Source organism: Aotus nancymaae, unplaced genomic scaffold (assembly GCF_030222135.1).
Source record: "Aotus nancymaae isolate 86718 unplaced genomic scaffold, 86718_ANA_hifiasm-v0.15.2.pri h1tg000011l, whole genome shotgun sequence".
Lineage (NCBI taxonomy): Eukaryota > Metazoa > Chordata > Mammalia > Primates > Aotidae > Aotus > Aotus nancymaae.
Genome location: NW_026988422.1, coordinates 17372665 through 17389289, shown reverse-complemented (window position 1 = coordinate 17389289; position 16625 = coordinate 17372665). Strand labels below are relative to the sequence as shown.

The following is a 16625-nucleotide window of genomic DNA, read 5'->3' as shown; positions in this document are numbered from 1 at the left end:
TGTTCTCTGAGTCTTCTCTATCTGACATTAAATATCTAATTAGTTCTAATTGTAATGACTCCTTATTTATAATATTGAGCATTATAAATAGTCAGGCTCAGTCATTTTCTGTCAATATACCTTTATTCCTAGAGCCTCGCCTAAGTTTCTTAAACAGTCACTCTGGATCTAGATTTTTACCTTTCCATTTATCCTACATGTCAGACCCTGACTAATTTTCCTATCTAAATGCTACTCCTGTCAATGCTACATTATTAGAAAGCTTTATTAGTTACATATGCTTACAGTATAAAGTAAATACTTCTTAGCCTGGTATCCATGTTCTCCATCATGTGATACCAAATTTTATTTTTAAATGTAATTGTTGTCCTCCTTGACTCTCTGTATAAGATAAACATTGTGTCCTAATATATTCTGTTCTTCTGTATCTTGGCCCATGACTTTATTTGACTAGACACATTATCCCAGATGTTCTCCTCTCCTCTTTCATTGTTTCAGCCTCCATCTGTCAAAATTCTAGTCATCCTTCAATATCCAGTTGAAATGTCACTTTTTCCATTAAAGCTTCCCTGAACACATAAGCTGCAGGATCCAAATTGAAAATGGTGTCTTACATAAATGAAAAGAATGTACTGGCCAGGTGCAGTGGCTCACACCTGTAATCCCAGCACTGTGGGAAGCCAAGGCAGGAGGATCACTTAAGCCCAGGAGTTTGAGACCAGCCAAGGTAGCATAGCAAAACACCAATTCTACAAAAAATACAAAAGTTAGCCAAGTGTGGTGATGTGCACCTGTATTTCTACCTACTTGGGATGCTGAGGTAGGAGGACTGCTTGAGCCTAGGAGGTCGTGGCTGCAGTGAGCTAGGATAGAACCTCTGTTATCCAGCCTTGGCAACAGACTAAAACCCCATCTCTCTTGAGAAAGAGTGTGAAAGAGAGCGAGAGAGAAGAATGCGTACTATATGACTGTATTAGGATACTGTAGTGGATTAGTGAACAATAAGACTGTCAAAGCAGACCAAGACCAGATGGCGGAGTACCTTGAATGTTTACCTGAGATGGTTGAATTTTGGAGGTAGGAGATATAAAGGCATGAGCATCTTCTTTTAATCAGAGAAGTCTGGTCAGAACTGGATTCAGGAGAAGTAGCCCTGTACCTGAATATAGGATCTGTTGGAGAGAGAAGAGCTTCTTAGATACCCTTTTGGCTCTAAGTCCCATGATCTTAACCATTGTGTTATTGGCAGTTACTATGTGCTAGGAGCTTTAGGGCTTTAAGCAGATCTGGGTTGCAAACCTGCCTCTACTGCTTTACGATCCATGTGATCTTGGGCTTCTCTCAAAATTAGTTTCCTCATCTATAAAATGAAATTATAATAGCATAATTACCCAAAGTTGTTTTTTGAGGATTAAATAAGATAATATATAAAAGGTAATTTAGCACAGTTTCTGGTCCATGGTAAGTACTTTGTAAATGGTGGCTATTTGTATTATTTTTATTATTAATCTCAATAATAATAATAACTATTTCTTGCTTTATTTTATGCACAATTCAAAAATTTTAATATGCACATACCTACTAACACCACAAAGGCTAATCTTCTTTTGCTTATATAAAACACTACCCCAAACAGTACTCAAGGCATTCATTGTCTTTTAAAATTGCTTATTCTGTTCAATTTCCCAAATGGTAACTACACAGAGTAGATATTTAAAAATAGGCAGGCATATTAAGGGAAGGCATTCCAATAAAATGCTGGCTGACTTACAAGCATCTCTTAATAATCATGAGACATATCCTGAGACTTGTGAATCCTTAAATTTGCAAAGTTGCATAGAGAATGGACGCATTGCATTGAAGTAGAGGCTGGACAGGCTTCAGATTCTCTACACAGTAGCCTCTTTGGACTTGAGATTCAACTTGGCCTTTGTGAAGTTACAATGTACTGTTTTCCTTGCACCTTTAAGAGTGCTCTCAAGTAGTGGGAATAATAAAAAATAAATCCTTGCATGGCAAGGATCTATTTTACATTGCTGAAGTCAGCTTATGCGCACCTTACTATTTGTGTTCTAAGAAGTTGTCTCATAGAATCATAACACTTTAAAGCTTGCTGAGAATTAAAGGATTTTAACCAACTTTCTCAACATATATAGAAACTGAATCCAGAATATGAGAAATATCTTGGCCAAGGTGGTGTGGCTGATTTCTGTTCTACCTAATTTCAATCTGTCCTTTTAGACTCTTAGGGAAAGACTCACATAAACACAGCATTTCCTTTTCACCTTCTTTCTCTTGGTTTTGTGTTTTTTTTCATTCCTTCTTCCTGAGTTTCCTGTGGAAATAAAAGGAGCTAGATTCTGACCCTGTGACTGAGTGAAGCTTAAGTGACTTACACGCACCCCTGCTTGTCCTATAATCCAGCCAGCTTCAGTGACTGCTTAGGGCCCAGCACCTCAATAATTCATTTCACATATTCTAGTCAGTGTTGTTTTGACAAGTGAAAGTTAAAAAAGAGAGGGTAGAGCTTTGCCCTGGTATCCATGCTGGACTGCTTTGAATCAGAAAAACATAATTACTCATAAAATAGTATGAGGAAATTGTACCTACTAAAATACATGACTCAAAATTAAATGTGTTTTGTGTGTGGGTGGACAGGTGGTAGTATGCAAGAAAAGGGAAAAAAATCACAAAACGTCCCCTCAAAGTTACCTTTTCTCTGCTTTGGATTTTTAGAACATTTGCATGTACTGAGAACAGTGTACCATCTGTCATCAATATTGGGAGTAATCCAGCTGATTTGTTAACTTTATCACTGTATATATCCCACCTCACTCTGTATCCTAGGTTAATGGGTCTAATTATATGTTTCAGAATACAGCAGTTCTGAACCCCCAGTGTACTTCAGGCTCACTTTGCGAGCATAAGAAAATAAATTAATATGAATACCCAGGTCCCACTTCTAAAAAATTCTGATTCAGTTGGGCTGAGATGTAGGCCATGCATTATAGGATGTCTATGAAATATTTTTAGGTGATCCTAATGTACAGGCTGTTAAGAACAACTAAGCTACTGATTTCAGAAGCCAAAGCAATTGATAACTGAGATGGTTGAAATATGAGAAGATTCTTCAGAATAAAGGCAGTAAAGTAAGAGGTAATCTTATCCTGAATTGAGACATGAGGTAGCAGCAGGCTAGGAAGTAATGAAACAAATTGTGGAGGATACTGGTATGGTATTTTTTTCTAAAGTGCTTAACATGTCATTTTAATCAGGGAAAGATGGTAGATAACTATGCATTGCCAAGCAGAGATAGGCCAAATAATTCTCTGGTTTGATTAACGAGTTTTTTCTTAAACAAGTGAGATGAGCATGTACTTGTTTAACAAAGTCCCTTTACGTGGTTTGGTCTGAGGTTAGCAGGTTTAGATCTCAGCTGAAGGAGGAAAGTGCTAGTTAGATTGCAGCTATTAGACACCAATACACTAATGAGCCAACTATGACATCTAATCAATGTGTGAAAAATGGGTAGTTCTCACTAATGCCCTGCTAATGTTCTCATAATGATCTGTCAAAGTACTAGAGCTAATTATTGTCATGGCAATTTGGCCCAAGTTCACCAGGGATAATCCTGGCCTTGGTGAATAAGAACATACACTGCCAGTATGTCACACACTTTGTATCCACTTTTCTATTTCTTCTCATATGGAGATCCTGTATGTCATTTTCTATATACCTTTAAATGTGTACTTACATACTTCGTTTTTCTTTCATTTTCTTGCTTTTCAAGCTCCATATTTTGTCTTTTCTTCCAATTTCTATTTCTTTTTATTGCAAAAAGTAATGACGAGAATACTGGATAGGCACTTGAGAGCCCTAGGACCTGGTCCTGGTCTACTACTGTCAGAGCAAGGCATTTTATCCTTATAGGAATAAAGGAACTAGATATGGCATCATGTACTTATTGCTTTGAAATAACAGAATTCTACATTTCCCTTAAATGTCTACTCAATGTTTTTGTCCATAATACTGTTTTTTTCCTTCAAGTTTATTCATCACCATGGAAATTTATTTTTGAGTTATGGGGCATATAGCAAGAAAGGTGCCTACTGTTAGTCAATGACACAGGAAATGGAGCTCACCTGCTACAGAGATTTAGAAGAGGGAGGAGGAAATAGTTAGAGGTTTCAGATATGAAAAAATACCTCCAAATATTATACATAGCAAGGTAACACTATTGCCTCAAAACTTTCTCCTAGAGTAGTTCTTCTTGCAGAAGAGTTTCTCATTTATAATCTCTTCAATAATAAATTACCATAGCAACGCTTTAGATCAATATAGCACCTAGGGAAGAGCTCAGATCCCTTTTTATCTCAGTTTACAACATCCTAGCGAGATAGCTGGATAGCTGAGCAGATAATAACGAACGCAGGCAAAGGGAAATTAACATTTATGGACAGAACAATTTTGCATTACACATTTCCTTTTTGAAAGCATTCTTTCTCTGAAGGCTGTTCTTTTCTTCTGTGTGTGTTTACAGAAGATATTTTCAGCAAATGCAACTCAACTTCGTAAGGCACTTTGCCCTTTTTCACCTTGAAATCAAATTAAGAAAGGAGGCAACTTTTATTCCTGTAATAGACAAAAGCTGTAACAAATAAACTTGGGGACTTTAAAAGATTTTTAAAAAATATTTAAACATGACCTTAGCTCGGAGATCAGCAAAATTCTCCTATCAAAGACCAAATAGTAAATATTTTAAGCTTTGTAGACCACAAAGATTCTTAGTTATATATTATTCTTATAATTCATGATTCTTTTCAAATATAAAAACCTATTTTTTTTTTTTTTGGTCTCAAAGCCTGTACAAAAACAAGCCGTGGTCAAATTTAGCCTCCAAAACATAGTTTGCAAGCCTCTCCCTTAGAATATCCATATTGTATGATCCTAAGACACTTAGGCCAACCGGAACACAGATGTTCACATGCCGATGCTCGTAAGAGGGTGTGTTAACATATCTAGATGAATAAAGTCTACCTCTCAAAGGTGGTCTCTATGGTAGTCAACTTTATGAAACAAGACTCATTTTGTAGAAGGAATGCACTCTCTAATAAGCAACATAAACCTGAGTAGCAGATTTCTAAATTCTATCAAAAGTTTATTACAGCTCAAGATGTATGTTGTTGTCTAGATTGTCTCCAGCTTTTATATAACTGATAGGTTTCTGAAAAGTAATCCTAAAATTGAAAGTAGGTTTAGTGAATCATTTTTCTCTTGTCATGTTAATATAATATTACTGATAACTCCCCTGGGAAAAATAGTTTACTGTGGGACATAATAGAGAATGCTCTTCACAACACTGATGTTCTATTCATTTGTGGCAAGTAATTTGTATTCCCTTCATTCCCTATACAACCCTCGATGAGAAAAGTTTGTGAAGGAATAACCTATCTGTGTGATCTTTCATGCATATTCTAATGTACACAAATGCATATGGGTATATGCATAAATACATAATTCTAGATTTTAAATAGTTAATAACTTTTCCATTAGACAGTCTAATGATCCATTGAACTTGTATATTTGCAATAAAGAATTTTTAGTCAAAAGAGACAAATCAAAATGTTTTCTAGAAAACAAGCACCAATTTATTAAATTTAAATTGAATTTTTCTTTCATTTGGATCTGATAAAACCAAAAGGGAGTAACAAACAAAAAGAGGGGATAAACATCTTTTGTAAAATAAATACCTCTTTCCATATGAGTAATAATGAAGGCTGAAAACCTAAATACATTTTATCAGAATTCATTTTAATGTGCATATATTATATACCTGTAAGGAACATAATATAGGAAGTAGCAGTCTTTGAATTATCTTCTGATTTTGATGAATTGATGCTGTCAGTCATAAGTATATAAATTCATGCTGTGTTTAGTATAACAATACTTGTAACAGCAAAAACCCAACCAAGGCAAACAAACAAACAAACAAACAAAAGCTGTACTCATTAGAAATACCCATCAATGGAAGAGTGCTTGAAGATACTGTAATATATTCATATTATGAAATATTTTCCAGTCATTGATAAGAATTAGATTGTAATTTATTCATGTGGAAAAATGTCCAGAATGCATTAAGTTGTAGAGCTCTTTATATAGTGTGAGCTCCACTTTGTGAGTACAAACCCCGCAATATATCTGTATAGGTTTGCACAAAATGGAAAAATATGAGGGAAAACATATACTGAGGCTGCTGAATTGGTTGCCTCAGATAAGTACCAGTGGCAGGGGAGTGGGGTGGGGAGTGTGAGGAGGGCAGGCAACAATGGGTAGAGATTGTGAAACTTTCCTTTATCAAATTAACAACAAAAATAAAGATAAAGAAAAGCATATAGATAAAGGAAATATAGGGCATAATTATATATCCCTGACCTTAAGTAAATACTACCTTTTAGTGAGCAATAAATCAATTTTATGCCAAATGACATGTAAGGAATATTAAAAGTAGATTTTTATAATTCTATATTGACATATAACTAATAATAATGTTAAAAACAGCTCACAGTATCTTCATATGCTCCAAATGCTATGTTCGTACTTTTTATGGATTATACTTTTTGTTGCCTTTAGCAACCCTAGGAGGTATGTGCTATTGATAATCCTTTTTTACCAATGAGAAAACCATGGATCAGTGAGGTTGTCAGTTGATCTTTCATATGGCCTGAAATTGGTAGCGTGGAATTTTAAACTATGGTCTACCTGCATCTAAAGTCCTTGTTCTCAGCAAAATTATGTTATTGCACCCTATATGGTAGTACTCTGGAAAGACTCTGAGGGTATAGAGTTTTAAACATAGGAAAACCAGTGATTATAGATAGATTGCCAAATCAGAGATTCCGAACACAGAAGGGATCTGGATGAAATGAAGGGTTTATGACAATGACTAAGTTTCCATCTTTCCATCCCACATTTGCCTATGAGTGTCTTTTATCAGGTTATCCACGTCTGATTATTCATCTTGCTTGTTCAAATATTTCTTCTAATTTTCACTCTCTTGCTTACCACAAATCTTTTTCATTGTCCTAATTTTTATGGTTTTCACCTCTGGTCCTATAAATATATATATTTTTTCTTTTATACCCTCTGACCTCCTATAAAGGATCCTTAAATACTATTTACAGTTGGCCCAGCCATTATTTCCATTCCAACTGCCCACTTGATCCCAACAGATTTTGATCTGAGCAATCTTCCAAAAATATAGGTCAGATCATGTCACTTCCCTGCTTAGAACTCTTCAAAGTCTTCCCATAGCTGTTAAAATAAACTTGAAATTTCTGTCCCAGCCTATCAAAAACCACACATGATCTGGCCCTTTGCTAATTTCCAATAACATATATTCTACTCTCCATGTCTCAAACTAACTGTATTCATGTTAAAATGTCCGTATCTGGATCTCTGAGTCGTGATTATTCTTTTCCTTTTCACTTATTTAGAGAAACTGTTCTGGCTACCCAATCACTTTTTATCCCAGTGGTTTGTTTTAATTCTCAGCATGACACTGAGAACATATGTGACTGTATCTTCGTTAGGTCAATTAAAAATAATCATCTTTTAAATTTATAATTAACATAGCAATACAATGTATAGTTAACAATACAATTAAATTATTCAATAATAGTGACTGTTATTTATTTAATATTTACCTTGAAAGACAACAGCATTCAGAATGCCTGCAAACTCACAAATGCTGTTCTCAAGAATCAGATTGTCATGATAGGACTCGTGTGTGTGTGTGTGTGTGTGTGTGTGTGTGTGTGTGTGTGTTCTGAGCAATTACTAATAGGAAAAAGAACAGATCAAGCATAAATCCCGGGACATGCGTTACTTCTGCCCTTTACCCACTGTGTGACCTTGACCAAGGTCAATTTAACTTTATGAAGTTTAATTGTATCAGCTATAAAATGAAACAGATCTTATTTATCTTATAGGCATGTCTACCTTATAGACTAGGTGAGGTTGTCTACTAATTGGGAGGAAGGAGGACAAGGAGGTTTCTCATGTCAACTTTACTTCAATTTCCAAAATTGTAAGCAATGACTATTGATTTATGTAATTAGTTTAACTTTTATCTTCACCACTGTATGTTTCATGTTATCAGGAATAGTATATATTTTGTAAATCTATAAATACTCAGCATTTAATTCAGCGCCAAGACATAGAAGACCATCAATAATATTTGTTGAAATAATTTTTTAGAGATCAAATGAAATATTACACAATATAGCTCTTTATGACTTCTAAAATGTACTACAAATGTACAATATTAAATTATTCTCTACCCTAGAACCTAAACTCTTTGGGAGAGAGATGTTTTTACTCATTACTCTTTATACGTAAAAAAGAAAGGCTACCCCTCAGTTGAGTAGGCTCTGGGAAATTATTTTTTTGCAGAAACTTTTGTCCATATGTGTTGCAAAATTACCTAAAATTAATGTGCCAGCAAGAGTCTGGCAATCCAGACTGAGATGACCCCTAGAATAAAATACCACAACAGCTTCCAGGAACAGTTCGTTAGCCTGACGATTTACCTGGAACTGAGCATGGCCACAGGACCCTAGGTTGTTTCCATTGTCGTGAGCCTTCGCACTCTTGTGAACATGTGGTTGAGCCCACACAAAGCAGAGGTTTGGAGAAAAATGTGAAGGAGAGAAACAGTTCTGTCAGGCTTTAAGCCCTAGAAGGAGACACAGAAAATTTGAAGAAGTCACTCTAAAGTTTAGGTGCCCCCTGGAGCACTGGGGCCACACCATGGCTCTGCTTTCTAGAACTGAGGTAGAAGAGCCATGCTGATGAGCTAGAAGAGCCATGCTGATGCCTGGGGAATAGCACTATCAGAGGGGTATGCTAAACTGAGTTCTTGGCTCTAATTCTAGCTCCCAATTAACTGGTTATTTTCAGGTCTACTGTATGTATTCTGTCTTCTAATTGGTTAAAAGAAACAATGATTTTTTCTTATCTAACTCCCAGTATTGTGTATGTATATTTGTGTATTATTGACATACACACTTTATGAAATATATAAAGGGATCTATGGGATTTCAATATTATTAGAAGTCATGAAGAGCATGAAAACAAAAGAAATGAATGGGCCATGACTTAGAAGAAATTGTAGGCTGTTGGCCAGTAAATAGTGAGTTTACAAAGATCTAGAACCACAAATACCGTTTGACCCAGCAATCCAATTACCAGGTGTCTATCCAAAGGAATATAAATCATTCTATTACAAAGATACATGCATGTGTATGTTTATTTTAGCACTATTCAAAATAGCTAAGACATGGAATCCACCCAAATACCCAAGACATGGAGTCAACCCAAATACCCATCAACGATGGAATGGATAAAGAAAATGTGGTACAGGGCCGGGCGCGGTGGCTCAGGCCTGTAATCCCAGCACTTTGGGAGGCCGAGGTGGGTGGATCACAAGGTCAAGAGATCCAGACCATCCTGGTCAACATGGTGAAACCCTGTCTCTACTAAAAATACAAAAAATTAGCTGGGCATGGTGGCACATGCCTGTAATCCCAGCTACTCAGGAGGCTGAGGCAGGAGAATTGCCTGAACCCAGGAGGCAGAGGTTGCAGTGAGCCGAGATCGCGCCATTGCACTCCAACCTGGGTAACAAGAGCGAAACTGTCTCAAAAAAAAAAGAAAAGAAAAGAAAATGTGGTACATATGCATTATGGAATACTATGCCGCCATAAAAAGAAATGAGATTATGTCCTTTGCAGGGACTTGGATGGAGCTGGAAGCCAATTATACTCAGCAAACTAACCTAAGAACAGAAAACCAAACACTGCATGTTCTCACCTATAAGTGGGAGCTGAACAATGAGAACACATGCACACAGAGAGGGGAACAAAACACACTCAGCCTTGTCGGGGAGTAGGGTTGGGGAAGGGGGAGCATTAGGAAAAAGAGCTAATGCATGCTGGGCTTGATACCTAGGTGATGGGTTGATAGGTGCAGCAAACCACCATGGCACATGTTTACCTACATAACAAACCTGCATGTCCTGCACATGTACCTCAGAACTTAAAATTAAAATTAGAAAAATAGTGAGGTTGCATGTAAATAAATAGTGGTAAATATTTGTGGTAAATAAAATAGTATTTGAACAGGTATATTGAAGAGGGAATAAAGAAGAAAAAGAGGAAAATAAGAGTATTTTTAATTTCAATAAAACTCTTTGAAATTGTTATAGTAGTAGTACAAATAGATAAGACAAATTCTGTTGATGACTTTCTTAAAATACAGAGTTTAGAGTTGTGATTTATTTAATATCTGTGGAGAAGTTATTGAACAAGATTCTGATTTGACAAAAAAAAAAGTTAAGATTAATTTGGCATTAAGTGTTGAGTTATATAAACATTTATAGGTGCTAATTGACCCCAAAGGGGTGTCTTTGAAATGTGTTGTCCTTCTTCAGCTTCCTTTAAGTTTTGTTCTGGCATCAGTAAAAATACCTAATCTGTAGATACCCAGTTACGTAAATCAAAAATACTGCTCTTGTTAAATGTAAAAACTGCACTAACAAAAAAGGCTTACAGACAGATTAACTAATAGTACAAAAATATTATTTCTTTGGATGAACCCAAAGAACCATCAATAGCAAGAATTAAACTATGGCTTTCTTGAAGAGCACCAAAAGTCCCTGATGTAAGAAATTTTGTTGTTTGTTTTTGTTTGTTTTGAAACAAGTCAAGCATTGGTATGGCCTGCGAAAGGAAAATATTTTGTTATTGTAATAAGAAGGAACCCCTTTTCTTTCACGTTTTTATACAAAATAAGAGACACAAAGTTCTTGTATTTGAGACATAGGTAATTAGATGCAAGATTATCTCATCATTGGTGTTTAAAATTAATGGATCCAGTAGCTGTTTTACCTTATTGTGGTTGTATTTATCAGAATTCAAAGAATATTCCTTATAAGGAACTGATAAGACTCAAAATATTTAACTGAAGCACCTCGCCAACTTACAGATTGTGTTCCAAAAATTTATTGAGAGACATTATTTTAAATAATTATCTGGAAGTTCTGAAAAGTTCATCCTGGTGTACAAGAGCAGGCCTGCCTGAATATTAGCAAGCAGTGCGTTGATGAAGTCAAATAAAAATCATTAAAAGTTGATTATATACAGAGTAAAAATATGCACAAGTGTTACAATCCTATAAAGGAAGTTGTCATAAATGATCTACAGTTTACATAAAAGTCTACATTTTGAAGTGTTTTTATACAAAATGAAACTTCAGTGCATGCAAAGTATGTAGGGATTTTAATCTTAAAAACACTAAAGAGAGTCAAATGATTCAAATAATAATCTAGAATTATTCAAAGTAAGTTTATCAATTATGTTGGGTTTCTTTTCAACACTTAATTTTAGGATGATTTTATGATCCTCAACTACAAAAGTTAACACAATGTCTTATAGGTATTACAACTAGAAATCTATTATTGAGCACTGTAGTTACTATAAACAACAAAAAATACTTTTGTTAAAAAATGAATAAGAAGGAAGGATACAATATTTTATGTATACTATGATGTTTGAAGTATAAAACAAACCAAACTCAAGGTTAGAAAAAAAAATCCTGTGGGAAAAAATATTAAATGCTAGTGGTGTTTAGCATTAGCTGATAAGCTATGGGTTTTATTTTTATTATTTTTATTTTTTAGGAATTTAAAACATTTCCTAAATGTCTTTTTCTCTTATCCATGAAATTTAGAAAATTTAAATTTTCTAAATTTCATGGATACATTTACTTAAGAAATTAAAAAAATGGTTTGCCTGTTTTTTTAACATTAACAGTTTATTTTCTTTTCCCAATAATTTCCCAGCAACAAACAGCAGCTCAAAAAATTTTCAGCGTGGAACCCTGTTTAGAGTCCTTTTCTCCCAACAGTGGTTGAAATAGCCATTCTTTTTTCTTTTAGTCATCGTATAATAATGATTATAATAGTGATGATAGACAAAGAACACAAAATAGCATGCATTTGAAAATCATAACATGACTTCAAAGCAATTTTCACATATATTTTCTGATTTGTTCCTCATGATATCAACTCTGTGAAGTAGATGACTTATTTATTAAAGGGAATCAACTCTTTTTTTGTGCCTGGGCCCAAGGCAGGAGAAAGATTAAAGGAGCTATGCAGCCTGCAAGAAAGACATCTTAAGTCTTGACTGAGCCATTGTTTGTTCACCTAGGGAGTATAGTCATCACCATTTCCTCATTCTCAGAATCTCTGTTGGTAGCAATTGATGTTCTGGGGTCCTAGGAAAGCTCAATTTGTGATCTTCTAGTTCTTGAGTCTAGAGTCAGTTGCATAGCCTGTAGAGAAATTTTTAGGATGGTTATATAGATTGGGTGGTACCAAAAATACATCAATAAATGAAATAGTGACAATTATGGTTGCTTTGAAAAATAAGAAGTGAGTGCTGACAAGATTAACTGATAATTCACTGTTGTATTTTTTGTTTTTTAATTGAAATTCTATACAATTCAGAGATAATAAAACACAACCAGAAATCCAGTAGGTAAAGTGCAGATGACCACATTTTGCGTTTCATCTCTATGTGATTGACTTTCTTGGTGGCATGGAGTCAGACACTCAATCTTTTAGTATCTCATTTCATTCTTAGTAAAATGTACTTCGTGTTGTAATAATGTCTCCATGCAAAAAGTAAGTCTTCTCTTGAATGCAGTACAAAACAGCTTCTTCTTGTATTGCAACCAAATGTGATTTTATTGAAAATCACTCTGGAATAACTGCTATCCTCAGCAGAATAAAGAAATTTTCAGTGTCCTACAAGGTATTAATCATGTTTTTTAAAAAGAGATTGTTAATGAATTCCACAGTCCAGTCTTTTTACTGCTGATCTTTTTCATCACATAATTTGAGCACTATATGGATGGCATTTTCTTTCATATAAGATATTAGTGATGGAACATTGAACTGGACATTAAATGGAGGACCCTGAAGAGGTCATTAAATAAAATGTGAGTGTTCTCACTTTCTTTGTGTCACAGACTCTGGGATTCTTAAGAGGTTTGCAGATACTATCTTTGATCATGTTGGCCGACTCAGCTAATATGTTCTCCATTGCCTTGACATGTGAGAAATCAACTCTAAGGTCAATAGCTCCATGAAACCTCAGTATTAGTTATGGAGTATCACTTTAGAGTCTGGGGGAATCAAGATCTTCCCATTTGGCCACACTACTGGAATCTCTTTTTCTTAAATATTCAAATAAAATTATTCAGCCCCAATTTTATATAATGGAAAACATTTAGAGTTTTCTTCAAAATTTCTAAAAAATACCAAGGGCATCATTTCGGTAGGTCTGGGCAGAGTCGGGGAAATTAGGTGCTTCTCATAACATTTTTTCAATTTTTAAGAAATTACGATAAAATGCATGTAACAGTATTTACTGTCTTAGCCATGTTTAAATGTGCAGTTTGGTGGTATTAAGTGCGTTTATGTTGTTGTGCAACCATCACTGCCATCATCTCAATAACTCTTTCATCTTTTAAACCTAAGCTCTATATCCGTTCGGTAATAACTCTCCATTCCTTCTTCTTTCCAGTCCCTAGAAGCCATCATTCTACTTTCTGTCCTTATGATTATGAGTACTCTATGTACTTCATATAAGTGGAATAATGGCTTATTTAACTTAGCATAAAGCCCTCAAGGTTCATTCATGTTGTAGCGTATGTCAGAATTTTTATAATTTTTAAGGTTGAATCATATCATCATGTTTGTATGTGTGTGTGTGTGTGTGTGCACATATGTGTGTGTGTATATATATATATATATATATATATAACATTTTGCTTATCAATCTGTCATTGGGCAGTTGGTTTGCTTTCATCACTTTCATGTTTTAGCTATTGTAAATAATCCTATTAATGTGTATATACAAATATATTTTTAGATTATGCTGTCAATTTTTTTGAATATACTTAGAAGTGAAATTGCTGGATGATATGATAAATGTATTTTCAATTTTTTGAGGAATTGCCAAACTGGTGGTAGGAATGTAAAATGGTATAGGTGTTGTTATTCCACAACATCTGTGCCATTTTACATTTCTACCACCGGTGCAAATTTATTTGCATTTTCATCAGCACATGTTATATTCTATTTTTTTTTTAATAGTAGGTATATAATGAATGTGAGATGGCATCTGTTGTGTTTTTGATTTGCTTTTCCCTAATGATTAGGGATGTTGAGCATTTTCCTGTGCTTATTGGTCATTTCTAGATCTTCTTTTTAGAAATGTCTGTTCAAGTCTTTTGCCCATTTTTGAATAAGAGCAATGTTCAATTAATATCCTGAATATTATTTTTATGATAGTATTTGCAAATATTTTCTACCATTCTGTGGATATCTTTTTTACTATGTTGATAGTATCTTTCAGTGCAACTTTTGAAACTTTTATAAAGTTCAACTTATCTTTTTTGTCTATTGTTTTGTTGTCTGTGCTTTTGGTGTCATATCCAATAAATTATTGCCATCCAATGTTGTGATTCACCCTGCTTTTTTCTAAGAGTTTTACAGTTTTACATCTTATATTTAGGTCCTTTATTCACTTTGAGTTAATTTTTGTATGTAGTGTTAGGTCAGAGTCCAATTTCATTCTTTTGAATGTGGACATCCAATTTTCCCAGGACCATTTATTAATACTGTCCTTTCCCCCGTTTAATAGTCTTGGCATCCTTGTTTAAAATTATTTAATCATATAGGCAAATTTTATTTTTGGACTCTCTTTTATTCCATTGGGTTACATATATGTCTTTACGCAAGTACTACACTGTTTTGATTAGTATAGTTCTGTAGTAAGTTTTCAGAAAATATGGATTTTCCGGCTTTGTTCTTTTTCAAGATTGTTTTGCCTGTTTGAGCTTCCTTTATATTCCATATGAATTTTAGGATAAGTTGTTTTTTTTTAATTTCTGCATAAATGTCATTGGGATTTTGATGGGAGTTGTATTGAGCTAGTAGTTCACTTGGGTAGTATTAATATCTTAATAATCTTGTCTTTCAATCTGTAAATATGGGATGTCTTTCCATTTACTTATAACTAATTTCTTTCAGCAATGTTTTATAGTTTTCATTGTACAAGTCTTTCTTATTTTTATTTCTAAACATTTTGTTGTTTTTGATGCTCTCGTAAATTGAATTATTTTCAAAATTTTCTTTTCAGAATGTTCATTGTTAGTGTATAGAAATGTAACTGATTTTGTGTGTTGATTTTGTGTACTACTACTTTGCTGAAATTATTAGTTCTAACAGGTTTGTGTGTGTGTGTGTGTAATCTTAATAGTTTTCTATAGAGAAGATCATGTATCTCCAAAGAGAGATAGATGTACCTTTTCCATTTCAATCTGGATACCTTTAATTTCTTTATCTTGCCTAAATGCTGTTAATAAGACTTAGTATTATGTTGAATAGAAGTGATGAAAGCACACACTCTTGCCTTGTTCTTGATCTGAGAGGAATAGTTTTCAGTCTTTTATCGTTAGTTATGATGTTCACCATGGATTTTTCATATATGGCTTTTCTTATGTTGAGGTAGTTTTCTTTTGTTCTTAGTACATTGATTGTTTTTATTGTAAAAGGATGTTGAATTTTGACAAATGCCATTTTTGCATCAATTGGGATGATAATGTGTTTTTCCCCTTTATTTTGTTAATATGGTATATTATGTTGATCAATTTTTGTTTCAAACCATCCTTTATTCCAGGAATAAATCCTATTTGATAATTGTGTATAATCCTTTTATATGCTGCTGAATTTAGTTTTATAATATTTTGTTAAGGATATTTGCATCAATGTTCATAAGGGATATTGGTCTGTAGATTTTTCTTGCATTCTTTCTCTGCTTATATATCAGAGTAATGCTAGCTTCATGAAAAAATTAGGGGAATGTTCCTTCTTCTTCTAATATTTGAAAAGTTTGAGAAGGATTAGTGTTAGTTCTTATTTAAATGTTTGGTAGCATTTACCAGTGAAGCCATCAGTTACTGGGCTATTATTTTCAAGAGATTTTTAATTTATAATCCAGTCTCCTTACTACTTGTAGATATATTCAGATTTTCTATTTGTCTATGGCCTAGTTTTGGTAGGTTTTGTGGTTCTAGAAATATCTAATTTGTTGGTATGCAGTTTTCCTAGAACTTTCTTACAATCCCTTTTATTTATGTAGAATCAATAGCAGTGCCCCCACTTCTATTTCAGATTTCGGTAAATTTTAGTTTTTCTCTCTTTTTTCTTAGTCCATCTATAGCTAAAGTTTGTCAATGTTGTTGATTTTTTTTTGAAGAACCAACTTCTGGTTTAGTTGATTTTCCGTGTTATATTTCTATTCTCTATTTCAGCTTGCATATGTGGGGGGAGATGAACAACCATGGACGGCACCTCTTTGTCTGCACATCTGTGATCACAGGCAGCAATCAGTGATCAATTCATAGATCCCTGATATTTTGGATGGCAGGATCATTTTTACCCTCCCTTAGACTCCCCACAAAATGTGTGCATGCTGCTTAGGTAATACATGTAA

At 34.2% G+C, this 16625-nt stretch overlaps 1 protein-coding gene across 2 annotated transcripts in view; it reads left to right on the top strand.

The window, feature by feature from the left end:
• The window catches only part of LSAMP (limbic system associated membrane protein), a 639680-nt gene that overhangs the window by 53250 nt on the left and 569805 nt on the right, over positions 1–16625 (top strand). The gene's annotated exons all lie outside the window — the stretch shown is intronic.